This window comes from Ranitomeya variabilis, chromosome 5 (genome assembly GCF_051348905.1).
Source record: "Ranitomeya variabilis isolate aRanVar5 chromosome 5, aRanVar5.hap1, whole genome shotgun sequence".
Taxonomy (NCBI): domain Eukaryota; kingdom Metazoa; phylum Chordata; class Amphibia; order Anura; family Dendrobatidae; genus Ranitomeya; species Ranitomeya variabilis.
This window is the reverse complement of record NC_135236.1, coordinates 556,549,792-556,566,425: the sequence shown is the minus strand read 5'-3', so window position 1 is coordinate 556,566,425 and position 16,634 is coordinate 556,549,792.

Genomic DNA, 16,634 nt, shown 5'->3' with positions numbered 1-16,634 from the left:
GCAGAGGAATTAAACTGAACAGTAAACTATGTAACGAGAAACATCAGAATTACGGGCGTTTTTTGTCACATCAATGTTTACAATAACAGGTGATCAAAACATGATATCCACCCCAAAATAGTATCAATCAAAAGATTAGCTCGGCGCTTAAAAAATTAGCCCTCACCCTGCCCCAGATTCTGAAAAATGGAGACACTACGGGTCTCTGAAAATGGCGCTTTTTTTTTTTTTTTTGCAAACATTAGATTTTTTTTCACCACTTAAATAAGAACCTATACATGTTTGGTGTCTGTGAACTCGTAATAACCTGGAGAATCATAAAGGCAGGTCAGTTTTATCATTTGGTAAATGTGGTAAAAAAAAAAAAACACAATTGTGCAATTTAACCACACTTTGAATATTTTTCCCATTTTTCAGTACATTATATGGTAAAATCAATGTTGTCATTCAAAAGTACAACTCGTCCTGCAAAAAGCAAGCCCTCACATGGCTGTATAAAACTAAAGATAAAAAAAAAAGCTATGGCTCTGTGAAGGGGAGGAAAAAAAAAAAAACTCCAAAACTGAAAACCCAAGGTGGTAAAGGGGCGAAAGCAGTCAATATATGTACATAGCTTCTATAGAGTGAAGCCTGTTCTGATACATCAGTGTTTTCTGCACACGTGAGAGGGTGGTTCTATCTGTAGAGGAAATCAGTCACTGCTGAAATGCGGAACATCGCTAGTGACTCGCACTATGAGTAATGTATCTTGTTAGAATACATGATTGCTGATCATGGCAATATTGAGCAGAACCAAACAATTCAGTGCCAGGCTTGGTTCACATTTGTGGTTAAGTCCACAGCGTCTGGTCCGCAAACGCATTGTGAAACGCATGATAACGCTGCGTTTTTTATACGCATCAACTTACACATGATGGATAAAAAACGCAACTTTGCATGTTTTCGCGTTTTTTATGCTCATGTGTTTTGATAGGAAAACATTTTTCAAGAAGAATTTCCTTGACACAAGCCATGCCAAATGGGCGTGGCTCATGGGATTTCTGTATATAAACCCTTGTACAGATGAAATCCTCAATTTTGCTCCTGCATCCTGTGTCAAGATGGATCTTCACATGGAGCGTTTCTATCGGAATCTGGATTTGGATGTCAACTAGTTTCCTTTGCATTTGCTTGTGAGCAAGAACGGAAAAGAGAAGTCTGCGTCGGCGCTTTAGGCAGCACCCGATTCTTGAACTCTGACAGAGCCGTGGGGCCTACCACTCCTTATTCAGTGAGCTCTGTGAAAACCCAGAGAAATATTTTGAGTACACGAGGATGTCTCGAGAGCTTTATGGATTTGCTTGTTCATGTACATGGAGCCATCAGCAGGCAGGACACCCAGCTCCGTAGAGGGATTCCTGCTGAGCAACGTCTGCTAGTGACACTAAGGCACGTAATATTTAAACATTAACACCTGTCATAAGTATTACTGTTCTGCAATGTACTTAATATTTTTCCCTTTTTTTGTTTTGCTTATACTGTCCTATATATTATTATTATAAAAGCCATGTTCTTTCTATTTTCTTTTTTCTTTCTCTGTTTTGCAAAACCCCAGTCATTAAAAATTATTGTTCTGATTTTATATTTTTTTCTTTCTCTGTTCGGCAGATTCCTAGCTACCAGAGAGAGCTTATCGCTCTATTTCCAGTTCCGGATCTGATTTTCCACACACTCTGGGATTATGGCAGACACCTGCCGGGCTTTGTGGGATGTTCTCCATGTGGAATTTATCCCCCTACCCACCGCGGAAATCTGGCAGCAAACTGCAGACCAATTTTTTGACGTTTGTAATTTCCCCAACTGTTTGTGAGCAGTGGATGGAAAACGTATCAGGATTACCAAACCGGCTGGAACTGGATACGAGTACTTTAATTATAAATAACACAGGATTACTTACCGGTAATACTCTTTTATAGAGCCACGACAGCACCCACTTGAGAGAGGGGATCCACCCCTAGGAACAGGAAACCCTATGGAGAGAATAAAAGGGGCGGTCCCCCTCGCTCCCACATTTGGGTTACAGAGAATGAGCGGAACCGCCCACCAGCATTAGTAGGCAATCCAATATCATTATTTATCTTTAGTTAACTTAAGTATAGCTAACTACAAGAACCATTCACCCTTATCAGTGCTCTTATGAAAAAATACCTATTGGGGAGGGAAGTGAAGGGGTGCTGTCGTGGCTCTGTAAAAGAGTATTACCGGTAAGTAATCCGGTGTTTTCTCTTCGCCACGACAGCACCCACTTGAGAGACTTACAGAGATAGTCATTTGGGAGGGATCACCGTGTTAAGAACTGATCTACCGAAAGATAAGCCAGATGAGGAAGACAAGTCCAATCTATAGTGAGTATAAAAGGTAGTAGGAGAAGACCAAGTTGCAGCCTTACATATCAGTTCTATTGGAACCTCCGCTCTCTCAGCCCAGGATGAAGCCATCGCCCGGGTAGAGTGTGCAAACTGTTTCAGGCGGGTTCTCCCCTTTTGATCAATAGGCCAGGCAAATTGTGTCCAGAATCCAATAGGATAACGTGTTCTTCTTGACACTAGAACCTTTCTTATCGTCCTGGAAGGAAACAGCCCTGCTCTTCCTCCAGGGGCTAGTTCTGTCTAGGTAAGCTATTATAGCCCTTCTTACATCTAGTGTATGGTATCTTTCCTCTTCCTGATTTGCGGGGTTACTATAGAAGGAAGGAAGATTTCGTGGGATCTGTGGAGTTTGGTCCCTACTTTAGGTAAGTAAGAAGGGTCTGTTTTAACACAATTCTATCCTGGAATATTGACAGAAAGGGAGGGTCTACCGATAATGCCTGAATGTCACCTTCTCTTCTGGCTGATACTAAAGCAACAACAAGAGCTGTCTTAAGAGAGACGCATTTTATGTGGGTCGAGTGTAGTGGCTCGAATGGGTCCCCTGTTAGGGCCTCTAGAACCATATTAAGATCCCACGGTGGTGTATGGGGGGATTTGGATTGGTTTTGGTTCTGCCCTTTGGCATGCTGAAATAAATCGTGCTACCCACCCGTCTCCGGCAATATTGTGGCTATATAGGGCTCCTAGAGCAGAAACCTGTACCTTCAACGTGCTGACTGATAAGCCTAAGTCACGCCCTCTCTGGAGAAATTCAAAATAAGCGGAAATGGGAATTTCTTTTGACAGCTGCTGGGTAGAAGGTAAGACATTTTTGCCATACTCTTACATATATAGTTGTTGTAGATCTTTCTACTTAGTAGAAGGGTATCAATCAACTTTTCTTAAAAGCCTCTTAGTTTTAATAGCTGCCTCTCAAATTCCAGGCTGTCAACCGTAGGCCCTTCACATGAGGGTGGTTGAAGGGACCCTGGGAGAGAAGGCCCTGAGCCTCTGGATGGATCCTAGATTCACATAGCTCTGAGGCAGGAAAACCATGGTCTCTTGGGCCAAAAAGGTGCTATTAGGATTATGTTCACTTTGTCCTCTTAGGCTAGGTTCAGATTGCGTTAGGGCAATCCGTTTAGCGATAAGCACTAGCGGATTGCGCTAACGCAATGTCTTTTTAGGGGTCGCGTTAAACGTCCCCGCTAGCGCAGATCCCCGATCTGCCAGAGCGGGGAACGGACCTCGGGCGCGCCGCAGACGCTGCAAGCAGCGTCCGAGGCACGCCACAAAAGAACGGCACATTGCTAGCGCGTGCCGAAAATGGCACGCGCTAGCAATGCGCTTTAACATTGCTGGCAATGGGAGCGCTAATGGACGCGTTGCACGGCGTTAATTGCGCCGTGCAACGCTGTCCGTTAGCGCTCACATTAAAACGCAATGAGAACATAGCCTTATCTTCCTGATTACAGTCGAAAGGAGTATTAATAGAGGAAATGCATATGCTTGCCGGAATGTCCACGGAACTTGGAGAGCATCGAGGATATTGGGGTTGTCGGACAGGAATAATGAAGCAAACTTTTTGACTTGTCTGTCTATCTCGGGAGTACCCCATTTCTTAGTTATCATTGTGAAGATACGACGACTGAGTACCCACTCTCCTTGATGGAGAGTGTGACGGCTGAGGAAATCTGCCTTTGAATTGTCCACTCCTCTGACATGCAGTGCTGATAAAGATGGAAGATAAGTCTCGCCAATCGATAGGATGTTGTCTGTTATAGACATGAGAGCTCCTGATCTCGTTCCTCCTTGATGATTTATGTATGCGACAGATGTCATGTTGTCTGATAGTATTCCTGTGTGAGTTCCGTGTAACTGCAAAAGGAATTTACATATGGCATGATAGACTGCTTTTAGTTCCCTTTCATTAGATGAATCGTTTGACTCACTAATAGACCATTGCCCTTGAACTATCTGGTCTTCTAGATGTGCCCCCCAACCAGAAGGACTGGAGTCAGTAAAAATTGTTTTTGAAGGTTTAATTACCCAGGTGACCCCACCTACAAGGTGATTTGGCTCTAACCACCAGGACAGGGTCTCTATTACATTTAATGGAAGGTATAGATGGCTACCTAAATGGCCTTGTAATTTCCCTTCTTCCTGTAATATTGTATACTGCAACCATCTAGTATGGAATTGAGCCCATGGAACCACCGGAATGCATGATGTAAAGGAACCTAGAAGGGACATACCTTCTCTGAGGGAGATTACAAGGTTATTAATTACTGATTGTACTTTATTTTTTATTGTTAACTGTTTGGATTCTGGAAGGAAACACCTCTGAAATTCAGAGTCTAAGATAAGACCCAAGAATGTTTGACGGATCTGGATTTTTCCCAGTTAATCAACCATCCCATTTCCTGTAGGGATGAGATCGTATTAGATAAGCGCTGTTCTCATTGTGAAGGGGAGTTTCCCACCACCAGAAGGTCATCTAAGTATGGAACTATGAGGGTATATTTTTTAATCTTAAGAATGACATCACTTCTAACATTAATTTGGTAAAGACTCTGGGAGCTATCGACAGTCGTAGGGCATTGCTGTATATTGAAAATGACGTATTCGCCCCTTCATCATGATTGCCACACGCAGATACTGCTGATGTTCGATATAAATTGGTAGATGGTAATACGCATCTTTTAAGTCAAGGACTGCCATGAAGCACCCAGGGAACAGAAGTTTTACAGTGGATCTGATCGACTCCATCTTGAAGGTTTGGTTCGCTAAAAAGATATTCAATTTTTTAAGATTTATTATAGTTCTATATGACCCATCTGGTTTTGGAATCAAAAATAAAGGGGAGTAAAAACCCTTTCCCCTCTGATGAAGCGGGACTTCCACTAATATCTTTTTGGATAGGAGATTTATTATTTCATGCTCCAAAAATTGTTGTTGAGATTGAGACTTTAAAGAAGTCAACAGGAATGAGTCCAGAGTGACTCGGGCAAATCTTAATTTTAGGCCTGAAGTTATGAGGCTAGTTGCCCAAGAGTTGGAGGTTACTACACGCCATTGTGTGGAGAAAAAAGACAATCTACCACCCACTGGTAGATCTGTCCTAACGTGGTTTGTCTTCCATTTTAAATGGGCGTTTTCCGAAAAAAGAACCTTTCTCTTTGGTATCTTTATTGGCCCAACAGTCCTAGTTTCTATTAAAACGGGCTTCCGGAATGCCCTCCTATAAGATGGAAACTAGTTATTAGGGAACCCCTTTTTCCTTTCACCCGCTTTGGTCAGGATTTCATCTAGTTTTGTACCAAACAGGTACTGACCCTGGCATGGAAGGCCACATAATTTGATTTTGTTTGGGCGTCTCCTTTCCAACCTTTTAGCCAAAGGGCCTGACGTGCCGCGTTGGTTAGGCCTGCTGATTTGGCTGCTAACCGGATAGTCAGCAGATGAGTCCGCCAAAAATGCCGTAGCGCCTCTGATTAGGGGTTAAGAGATCAACTTATCTCTGGAGTGGCCACCTTTTAGACCTTCCTCTAGGTCATTAAGTAAGACTAACATGGACCTTGCCGTACATGTAGCTGATATAGCCGGTTTGAATGCCCCTGTACATGATTCCCATGCCCGCTTTAACAGTCAGCTTTGTAATCCAGTGGGTCTTGTAAGGAACCAGAATCCTCTACTGGAAGTAAGAATTTCTTGGACGTGGATGCTACTGCTGCGTCTACCTTTGGGGCTTTAGCCCAAGTATAGACATGTCCTCGTCCTTAAAGGGATAACGCCTCTTTGATGATGAAGGCAACCTTCTTTGCCCTTGGCTCTCCCATTCTTTAACTAAATTTTTGATTGCTGTTATTACGGGAAAGGTAGGTCTTTTCCTTTCTGACAATCCTGCGAACATTATATCCTGTGGTGTTTTGGGGTCTTTGGTGTCCTTAATACCCATGGTGTCACATACAGATTTAACAAGATTATTAATGCTTTCTGTTGGAAAGCACGTAATGTTCACCTTCCGAGGAAATATATTCCTGGGAAATATCCGTATCTTCGTTATCAGTAGAACAGTCTGATTTTGGTGAATTATACTTGCTTTTACTTTCAGGAATACTTTCTGAACTACGTAAGGCCCGTAATCCATCCCTGATCATCTGTCTGATGTCATCTGATCTTACTGAGGATCCCTCACGTAAGGTGTTTTCAATACAAATATAACACATTCTCTTTGTATGATTATCCGGGAGGGACTGGGTACATAAGGCACACTGTGCTTTGATTTTTCGGATCTTTTTGCCTAGGGTGCATAGAGAAAAGAGGGGCAACAATCAGCTTAATAGGGTGGGATACACACTCACCCCAGTGAAGCTGTCGATCAAGGTACCGGCTGGAGAGGAGGAGATGGAGGCACAGGCTGAGAGGAGGATCGGTCGGATTTTTTCTCTTTAGTGCTTTTTGTGGAGGATCTGCTTTGCTTGGATCGTCCGCTGCTTGTGCTGCTGCGAGGTACATTGGCTGTCTTCTAACGAAGGCACCGCTGAGTCCTGAGGAGAAGCCATGCTTGGACACCGGGGGATCAGCGCCGGCGTCCTTTAACACTGGAGGCCGCCATCTTCTTCCTGTTGTACCCGGAAGTCTTCACTTCCGGGTCGCGGCCATCTTGCGTGTACCTGCGCAATGCCCAGTGTCATCTCTCTCCTCCACTCACCCCGGAAGCTTTTGCTTCACTTCCGGGGGAGCAAATACCGGGCTCCACACTCGCACGTACCGCCGAGAGCGGCGTCGCGCTTACCCAGGTGCGTTTTTTGCCCGCCGCAGGTCCGCTGAAGCGTCCTCTTCCTCCGTGAGCCAGGCGACACCCCCGATCCTGGCCTCACAGTGCCTGCCAGCAGAGGGGGGAAGTTGACATGAGGACCCCCGACGCTGCTTCCAGCACTGGAGCCCCTGCCGTCCTTTAAGGTAAACCGCACAAGCGGCGTCCAGGCCAGGTATCCTCTTCTCCACGGGTTCCCTTATCAACAGGAAACCAACTGAGGGAGCTAGGGGGACCGGCCCTTTTATTCTCTCCATAGGGTTTCCTGTTGCTAGGGGAGGATCCCCTCTCTCAAGTGGGTGCTGTCGTGGTGAAGAGATAAAATATTTTTCCATAGTGCTCATGGCGATTGCAGCTGCGCACTGTAGGTTTGTCGCCGTAGACATTGGATCTTTTGGCCGTGGTAATGACTCCCAGACATTTAAAAACTCGGACATGGGCCAACGGTTGTATGGGAATCATTTTAATTTCCCCCTGCCATAACTTTTTCCCAACACTCAAGGCCCGCCAATGCCATTTGTTGTGGTTGAGGATGAGGCCTTTCAGATGTATGGAAACCTCCTGAGACCATACTCCAGTCGGGACTTGAACCACAGAAAAAGGATTTTTAATTAGACTGACCAAGGGCACGAAGAACTGTTGAGTGTACCTTTGGGATTCTTGTCTCAAAATGGCACATTTTACGGACAGCCATTAATCTGAAAATTGAGACAGTTGATGAGGTGGTCAAGGCGTGTGTGGTTCTGCACAACTATAATGGCTAAAGAGCGACCCAACATTGAACTTGATGAACTTGTTTGTAACCCATTGCCAGGTTACCATCATAACCCTCTCAGGACAACAGTTGAAGTTGCCCAAATGAGGGATACATTTGCATCCTACTTTGTTTCTGAGAGTGGACGTCTGTCCTGGCAAGATGACATGGTTTAGTGTTCTTGTAATGTTGTGCAATGGTATGTACCTGTAATTATTAAAATGTACTTTAATGTTTGCTGACAATAAAACACCTCTAGTTTAAACATCTGTTCCAAGTGCCCTCTATAATAGAATAATTTTTTTAAACGTTTAATAAGGTGATCACCGGTTCACAACAACACTTTTTATAAAATCCTCTCTCTGTATCATGGAGATTGCATGAGACAGGGATTGGATTATAACCAAATTGGGTTATGTAATCCATGCTTTACACTACACCTTTTCTCTCTGAAGTCAGTGCTATGGTAGGTGACATTGGATTAGCTCCATCGTCTCTTCAGTCTGCATTTCTATAGTTCTATATATTAATGCAGACTGAAGAGATGATGGAGGTAATCCACCTAAATCTTTACTCACCTGCCCATGTCAGAACTAGTGCACTCAGGATACTGAAATCTCTGAGCATTGTTGACCCCCTGACCTTTTTTGCTGTATTAATATATATTTTTGGAGGATTTTCAGTCCTCTTTGTGTTTTTGCTACCTAATAGCTTCATTACACACAAGAAGCAAAGCTGCTGTGTAAAGCAAATAAAAGAGGAGCAGTAGATTGTGTCATGGAGCTATGAGGTGGCAAAAACACAGTGTGTGTGTATGTGGCGACATGTGTTGACGGCGCACGGTGTGTGTTGCCGGGGACGAAAGAGACAAAGATCAACCAGTGATTTGGGGAAAACAACACAAATTTATTTCCCAAAAAAAAATTCACTTTTATGAACCGATGAGGGGGAAATGTTATGGACCTGGGGGGTGTGGAGCTGGGAGGATTGGCTACTGGTGGATGATGAAAGGGTTCCAGGGGAAGGGCTAACTAAATTTGTGGGGTCTGGGAGGTCAAGGATGGAAGTAGACACATTAGGAGTGGAAGCATGGGACAGGAGAGACACATTGGAAGGGAGAGAAAAACTGGACAACACAGACACATTGGGAGGTGAGGGTGGAGGTAGTACACTTCTGCTGCCTTTAGTCCTTTTTGCTTTCTGTCCAGTTTTATGTGACATCCTCCTTTTTTTGTCTCCTTGGGAGTGGTGGGGTCAGCAGGGCGTGTATAAACTCGACCCGGCCTGGTGGTGGCGGTGGACAGCCGTGCAGGTACTTATGGCGGCCTACTGGTGGTGGCAGTGGTCAGCCGTGCAGGAGCAGGACTCTGCATGGTGGTAGAGTGGATTGCAGCAGCACTCGGCACGGTGGTGGCGGTGTAGTGGTGTGCAGCAGGACTGGGCATGATTGTGGCCATATTGTGGTATGCAGCAAAAATCTCTATTGATGTGAAGTGTGTAATTGGTGGCACAGGTGGAAATACCACCTGTGCTTGGTGGAAGTACCGAGTCTGCTGCATAGCCGTAACTTATGCAGCGTTGCAGGCCTGCATCACATTGAGTTGGAGTTCAGGCATAAGGTGTTCCAACATGCCTTGCTCTGTTGTTAAAATAATGGTGTGCTGGTCTCTGGAGGTTGGCTTCCAGACTGTTAAGGAGTTGGTTAACATCCTGGAAAAGTGTGTTAATATGGGTCAGACCACTTTCCAGAGAAACCCAGAAATAACCTATAAAGTTTTTTGATAGCCAAGATAAAATACTATATTTATTTATAGTGCTCTAAAAAACATGAGACAACCACAACCAACTATACTCAAAAAATAACACACAACCGTGCACTCTAGATAACCCCTGCATCTGATAATCCTGTATCAATTTCTACCTATCAGTGGAGGTTGGCACCCTACACAATAATACGAGACTGGCGCCCCCACTCATCATCGGCTGGCCCTATATCTCCTCGAATGAGCCCTAATTATAGTGTCTCATATAGGCCAGCATCTATACATGACAGGAGAATATAGACAGAGTTAAACCTTTGATATTGGCTTTAGTTTAAGCAGGGTGCAGTACACGGACAAAAACAATGGTGCAGTACACGGACAAAAACAATGGTGCAAAACAAAAAAGTGCATGTGAAAAACTATATGTAACATAACTCTCGCTATCCCTTGCTGATAGTCATCTGCCTAACTGTGGGGGTTGGCACCCTACTTGTCAGCGGATATGGCGCCCCCACTCAGCGGCGGCTGACCCTAATTGACCCTATTGATATTTAGATGTCAACTTAGTAAATTAAATGGATAATGACCATATCAAGATACTCATAGGGCAATATGAAGAACGGCAATATTCAGTTTTGGTCAACAAGCAAAAATTGCATACATATGCAAGGCATGAAAGCAGAGAGTAAGGAACATGATACTTATCAAATGATGTTGATTAATACGCCTCAAGGCATGTTGACCAGAACTGAATATTGCCGTTCTTCATATTGCCCTATGAGTATGCCAACCCCCACAGTTAGGCAGATGAATATCAGCAAGGGATAGCGAGAGTTATGGTACATATAGTTTTTCACATGCACTTTTTTGTTTTGCACCATTGCTTTTGTCCGTGTACTGCACCCTGCTTAAACTAAAGCCAATATTAAAGGTTTAACTCTATATTTTCCTATAGATGCTGGCCTATATGAGACACTATAATTAGGGCTCATTCGAGGAGATATAGGGCCAGCCGACGGTGAGTGGGGGCGCCAGTCTCGTATTATTGTGTAGGGTGCCAACCTCCACTGACAGGTAGAAATTGATACAGGATTATCAGATGCAGGGGTTATCTAGAGTGCACGGTTGTGTGTTATTTTTTGTGTATAATTGGTTGTGGTTGTCTCATGGTTTTTAGAGTAATATAAATAAATATAGTATTTTATCTTGGCTATCAAAAAACTTTATAGGTTATTTCTGGATTTCTCTATACAGATTTTGTCTGACCTTAAGGGTGTTTATCAGCTTATGTGTAGTTCATCAGACCACTTTCCAGTCTATCTCCCAGCTCCTTCAAGCCATTCTGGAAGACCAAGCTCAAGTGAATAAACTCGGGCGTGAGTGACCTGTCCGAGGCCTTCTGCCTCTGGCGGGAAGAGCCAAAAAAAAAGGCAGAGGACTGGGACAGGGGAACACCTGAAAGACCAGCTGCCTGTTCTCCATCCTGTGACGCCGGCCCACTTGCTGCTTTGCTGGTGGATGGCTGGGACTAGTCTTTGACTGTTTGATGAGGGACCGCTCCAGAGGATGATCCAGGTTCGAGGGTGCTGCTACAGGTTCTGGAAAAGAAAAGTAAAACATTACTACCAAAAAATAACAATTGTAAAAGTTCCAACTCCTGTGGAATGCAAAAATTCAGATTAGTGAATACAACACAATGGAATACAACACAAAAATACTTACGTTCTCTGAGCAAGGACAGGCCTCAGGAAAGCCAGCAGCCAGTGGTACTTGTATTTCCCTATCCGTGCTGCAGCACCACTGCGAACTTGGATCTCCTGTCTCAGGTCCTTGTTGAAGAGATCCTTCATCGAATGCCAACGGGTTTTGACTTTGATCACTGTGAATAGGGGAAAAAAAATTGTTAGACAATGCACTTTAGGCCAGGATCACACAACCGTGTGTGATGCGAGAAACTCGCAGGAGTTTATCGCATCACACACGGTTGTGTGATCCCGGCCTTCAGGTTCACTGCCTTATCAGACCACACTGCAATACTTACGAAAAGCCTTTCTGATACATGATGTGGCGTCCCAGTCATCCATCAGCGCTTGGGCCACCTCATTCCACAGCTGCCGAATCACCACAGCGTCAAAGTGCTGCTGCTCCCACAACGGAACTCGCTCCTGCACCAGGGTGATGAGGTGGTTACGAATAAAATACTCCTCCCATTGTAGGACCTAGAAATGAAAAAAAGACAATGTTGAAAAGATAAAACACTAGGGCAGAGACACACTGCCTTATGCCTCGTGCGAGAATCGCATTGTAAAACTCAAACTGGCTGTCGGCTCTCCTGACCTGAACTTGACAGCTGAATAGTAATCCATCATGCTGTCATGCTAGGGGCAGGTGAGGTGCCGGCCAGTCCGTGCAATGCGATTATCGCACGAGAAATACGGCAGTGTGTCTGCCCTTAAAACAAAAACGGTCAAAAAAAAGGTCAAGCATCCCAAAAATAGGCAAGAATAAATAAAAAGGCAAGAGAACTAACAGTCAAGAATACTTACACACCGTCTTGCCACTGGAGGTTGGGCCTGAGTCTGCTGCTCCTGCTCATCTGCACTGAAGGGTTCTGTAAAAATAAATATTTTGCCACACGTGTAATAGTGGCAGTGAATAATTGCCAATCAGCAGTAAATGTACTCACTTCAGTCTCCTGTCCACTGTGTGAGCTCTGATCTTCAGTGGAGGACATGATGAGGAATGCTGCAAGAGAGACAGAAATGATTACAGAATGCAGGGAGAAAAACAGGCAGACATATAGCTTGTATACTTACATTTTGTAGGAGTTTTCCAAACTTGATGCTGCAATGCTTGTATCGCTTCGTGTCTTGAGTACTGGACTTCCACTGCCCACACCTACTTTTATAAGGTTTGTTTAGGTGGTGGCTTAAAACAAGTTCCTAAACATGTTTACTCAGAGAAACGCATGCGTACGCAAGCGAACACAAGTCCTTGCCAACGCATGCGTTCCCATAGACTGTAATGCGTTTATTTGACGCACTCCTTCCGCAAGCGTCCGCATGCGTATGGAGACGGAATTTTGCCGCCACAAAAATTCTAACATGGTGCGTCAGCCGCACACTGCCAAAATACGCATGCATAAGCTAACGCATGCAAATGCATGCACCTGCGTCTGCAATGTAAAAGATAGGAAATCAAGACGCATGTGGATGTATGCGTCCAAAACGCTGCGGACACAACCGCAAATGTGAAACCAAACTTAGACAATCCTCCACTACCATTGTCTTACCGCTGCTATTTAATGAACAACGGTGACTTGAAAGCATCCCTCTTTGCCCCTCATGAGTTATAACCGCTTGTTATCTACTGCACTGTTGGCGTACCTAGGAGTGATAGGTGTATAGCGGTAGAACACTAAATTGCACTTGGCCCAATGTTAACCCCGCCTCTAAGCCCACACAATTGGAGCGTAATGCTATTGGGGTTACCCAGGAAAACCATGGGTGCAGGCTGCTGACTGAGGCTGATGTGAACACTCTCCCATGTGGTAGAGAGAGATAGCGACCTCCTATATTATATTATGAAGCTGCCACACTCTAGTTGAGACCCACAGCCAGTCCATGCATTACGGCATACCTCCCAACCATCCCATATCCAGTGGGACTGTCCCGATTTTGACAGTCAGCCCCGCGATCCCGGGTGGGACATTAGTTGTCCCGCACTGGTTTGGAGGTGTGTATATCACCCGGTCAGCTCCCTGAGCCCCTGCACCCGCAGAGCAGCATATTGGCTGCTCTGTGGGCAAAGGACCTGTGCTGAAGTCACAGGATGGTAGGAGTCAGGGGGTCACATGATCGGGAGCACCTCCGTGTACAGGACTGCTGGTTGTCATGGCGCTGGAGGAAGGTAAGCGTATGTGTGAGGTCAGGAGGTGTTTACAGTGTGGATGTAGCATAGCCGTGTGTGTACGAGGTGTATGGAGCAGAGCAGCGTGTGAAACGTGTATGGAGTGGAGTCGTGTGTGTAAGAGGTGTACGGAGCACAGCCACGTGTGTACGAGGTGTATGGAGCAGAGTCATGTGTGTAAGACGTGTACGGAGTGGAGCCACGTGTACGAGGTGTGCGGAGCAGAGCCATGTGTGTACAAGGTATACGGAGTGGAGCAGCGTGTGCAATGTGTATGGAGCGGAGCCATGTGTGTATGAGGTTTATGGAGCAGAGCCGTGTGTGTACGAGATTTATGGAGAGGAGCCGTGTGTGCAAGGTGTATGGAGCGGAGTCGTGTGAGTACGAGGTGTATGGAGCGGAGTCGCATGTGTACGGAGCGGATGCTGGCTGTGTCGGATCGGAGCAGATATTGCTCCTCGCTCTGACACTGGCACAGGAGACACGGAGGTCTTTATCAGTGGCGTATCACAGCTGCAGCAACGTGAGCAGTCAGCGGCGCAGCTGGTTGACACCATTCAGCGCCGTGGGAGTGGAAGCTGCCGGCTGCTGCGAGGGAGCGTGGTGAAAGGTGTGTGTGTAGTGATGGAGAAGGCAATGATGGGGGTGGGGTAACCATGTGTGGCCATTATACTGCACCCAGCATTGTGTGGGGCCATTATACTGTATGGAGCATCGTGAGGGGCTATTATACTGTACTCAGCATTATGTGTGGCCATTATACTGTACCCAGCATCGTGTGGGGCCATTATACTGTACAAAGCATCATGTGGGGCCATTATACTGTATGGACCATCACGTGGGGCAAGTATTCTGTACGCAGCATCATGTGGGGCCATTATACAGTATGGGGCACTGTGTGGCCATTATACAGTATGGGGCACTGTGTGGCCATTATACAGTATGGGGCACTGTGTGGCCATTATACAGTATGGAGCATCATGTGGAGCTATTATACAGTAAGGAGCATCATGTGTGGTCATTATACAGTACGCAGCATCATGTGTGGCCATTATACAGTACGAAGCATCATGTGGGGCTATTATGCAGTATGGAGCATAATGTGGCCAATGGCCATTATACAGTATGGTGCATCATGTGGCCATTATACAGTATGGAGCATCATGTGGCCATTATACAGTATGGTGCATCATGTGGCCATTATACAGTATGGAGCATCATGTGTGGCCATTATACAGTATGGAGCATCATGTGTGGCCATTATACAGTATGGAGCACTGTGTGGCCATTATGCAGTATGGAGAACTGTGGCCAATATACAGTATGGAGCATCATGTGGAGCCAATATACAGTATGGAGCATCATGTGTGGCCATTATACAGTATGGGGCACTGTGTGGCCAATATACAGTATGGAGCATCATGTGTGGCCATTATACAGAACGCAGCATCATGTGTGGCCATTATACAGTACGAAGCATCATGTGGGGCTATTATACAGTATGGAGCATAATGTAGCCAATGGCCATTATACAGTATGGAGCGACATGTGTGGCCATTATACAGTATGGAGCATCATGTGGCCATTATACAGTCTGGAGCATCATGTGGCCTTATACAGTATGGAGTATCATGTGTGGCCATTATACAGTATGGAGCATCTTGTGTGGCCATTATACAGTATGCAGCATTATGTGGGCCCATTATACTGTATGGAGCATCACGTGGGGCCAGTACACTGTACGCAGCATCATTTGGGGCCATTATACATTATGGAGCGTCATGTGTGGCCATTATACAGTATGGAGCGTCATGTGTGGCCATTATACAGTATGGAGCGTCATATGTGGCCATTATACAGTATGAAGCGTCATGTGTGGCCATATTTTTTTTTTTTTTTATAATTATTGTTTACGAAACATTGTGATCAGAAGTGCTAAATGGGTGTGGTTGGGGCATGACTAGTTGTGAAATGGGTGTGGTCAGAGGTGTAGCCTAAAATTTGCCGCTACGCGCGCCTTTGACTTTGTCCCTCTTTCCCTTCCTCAAAAGTTGGGAGGTATGCATTACGGTCCGATCTTGGACCAATTTTTGCGGACATTTGAATGCGCTCTTGGACTGATAGGAGGAATGCAGGGTCAGATACGGACACAAACTTCAATGGCTTACATCTTTTTACACTTTACTCTGGAGGTACTGGTCTGTTCTCGTTTTCTGTTGTATATTCTTGGAGGTGGTGACCAGCTGTATAACTGCCTGAGCATTCTACCCATCAGCCTAGGGGCTCACTCAAATCACTGTATTTTCAGGCCCAAGTGCAGTCTGTGAAAAAAAAAATGGACAGCATTTGGACCAAGGTTATTTCAGTGAGGCACTGACCAAATCAGTGTAAAAACATTGCATTATGCACTAGTTTCTCCATAAATCATATGAAACTCACTCAGTCACGTATATCGGTGTGTTAAAAAAAAAAAAATCAGATGCCATAGGGAGCCACAGTCCAGCATCTGATTTTTGTGGATACATTGCAGTACTGTAACATGGGAAAACTAAAGTTGTCCTGGAAATGATTAATAGCTGCTACTGGAAAAATAAACTGATTGCATACGGACTGCACACTGGATGAAACTGATTTTTTATTATTATTTTTTTTTTAATATATGATTGTGAACATTTCCGAAGACCGATTTTGATTTGTGTAGGATTCTGCCTGCTGTTTACATCTGTAGGCTTTTAGCCTTGGAGAGCATATTTGATTAATATTAGGTACTATGAGGTCCCTTTGTCATGATTGGAGGGCTCGCATGATGTGGCTAATTTGTGCATGAATTGCCTTCATTTTATAAGCATCTTCTATATGGCAATAATGCAGGTCAAATTTCATACATTCAGTGTATACTTACATCTGGCATATAGAGTGCTGCAATAGTCTTTGATTTACAGTGCAGTCATCGTAGCTTGCACCTCTTCATGCTTGCATTATTCGTTTTTTTTGGAGAT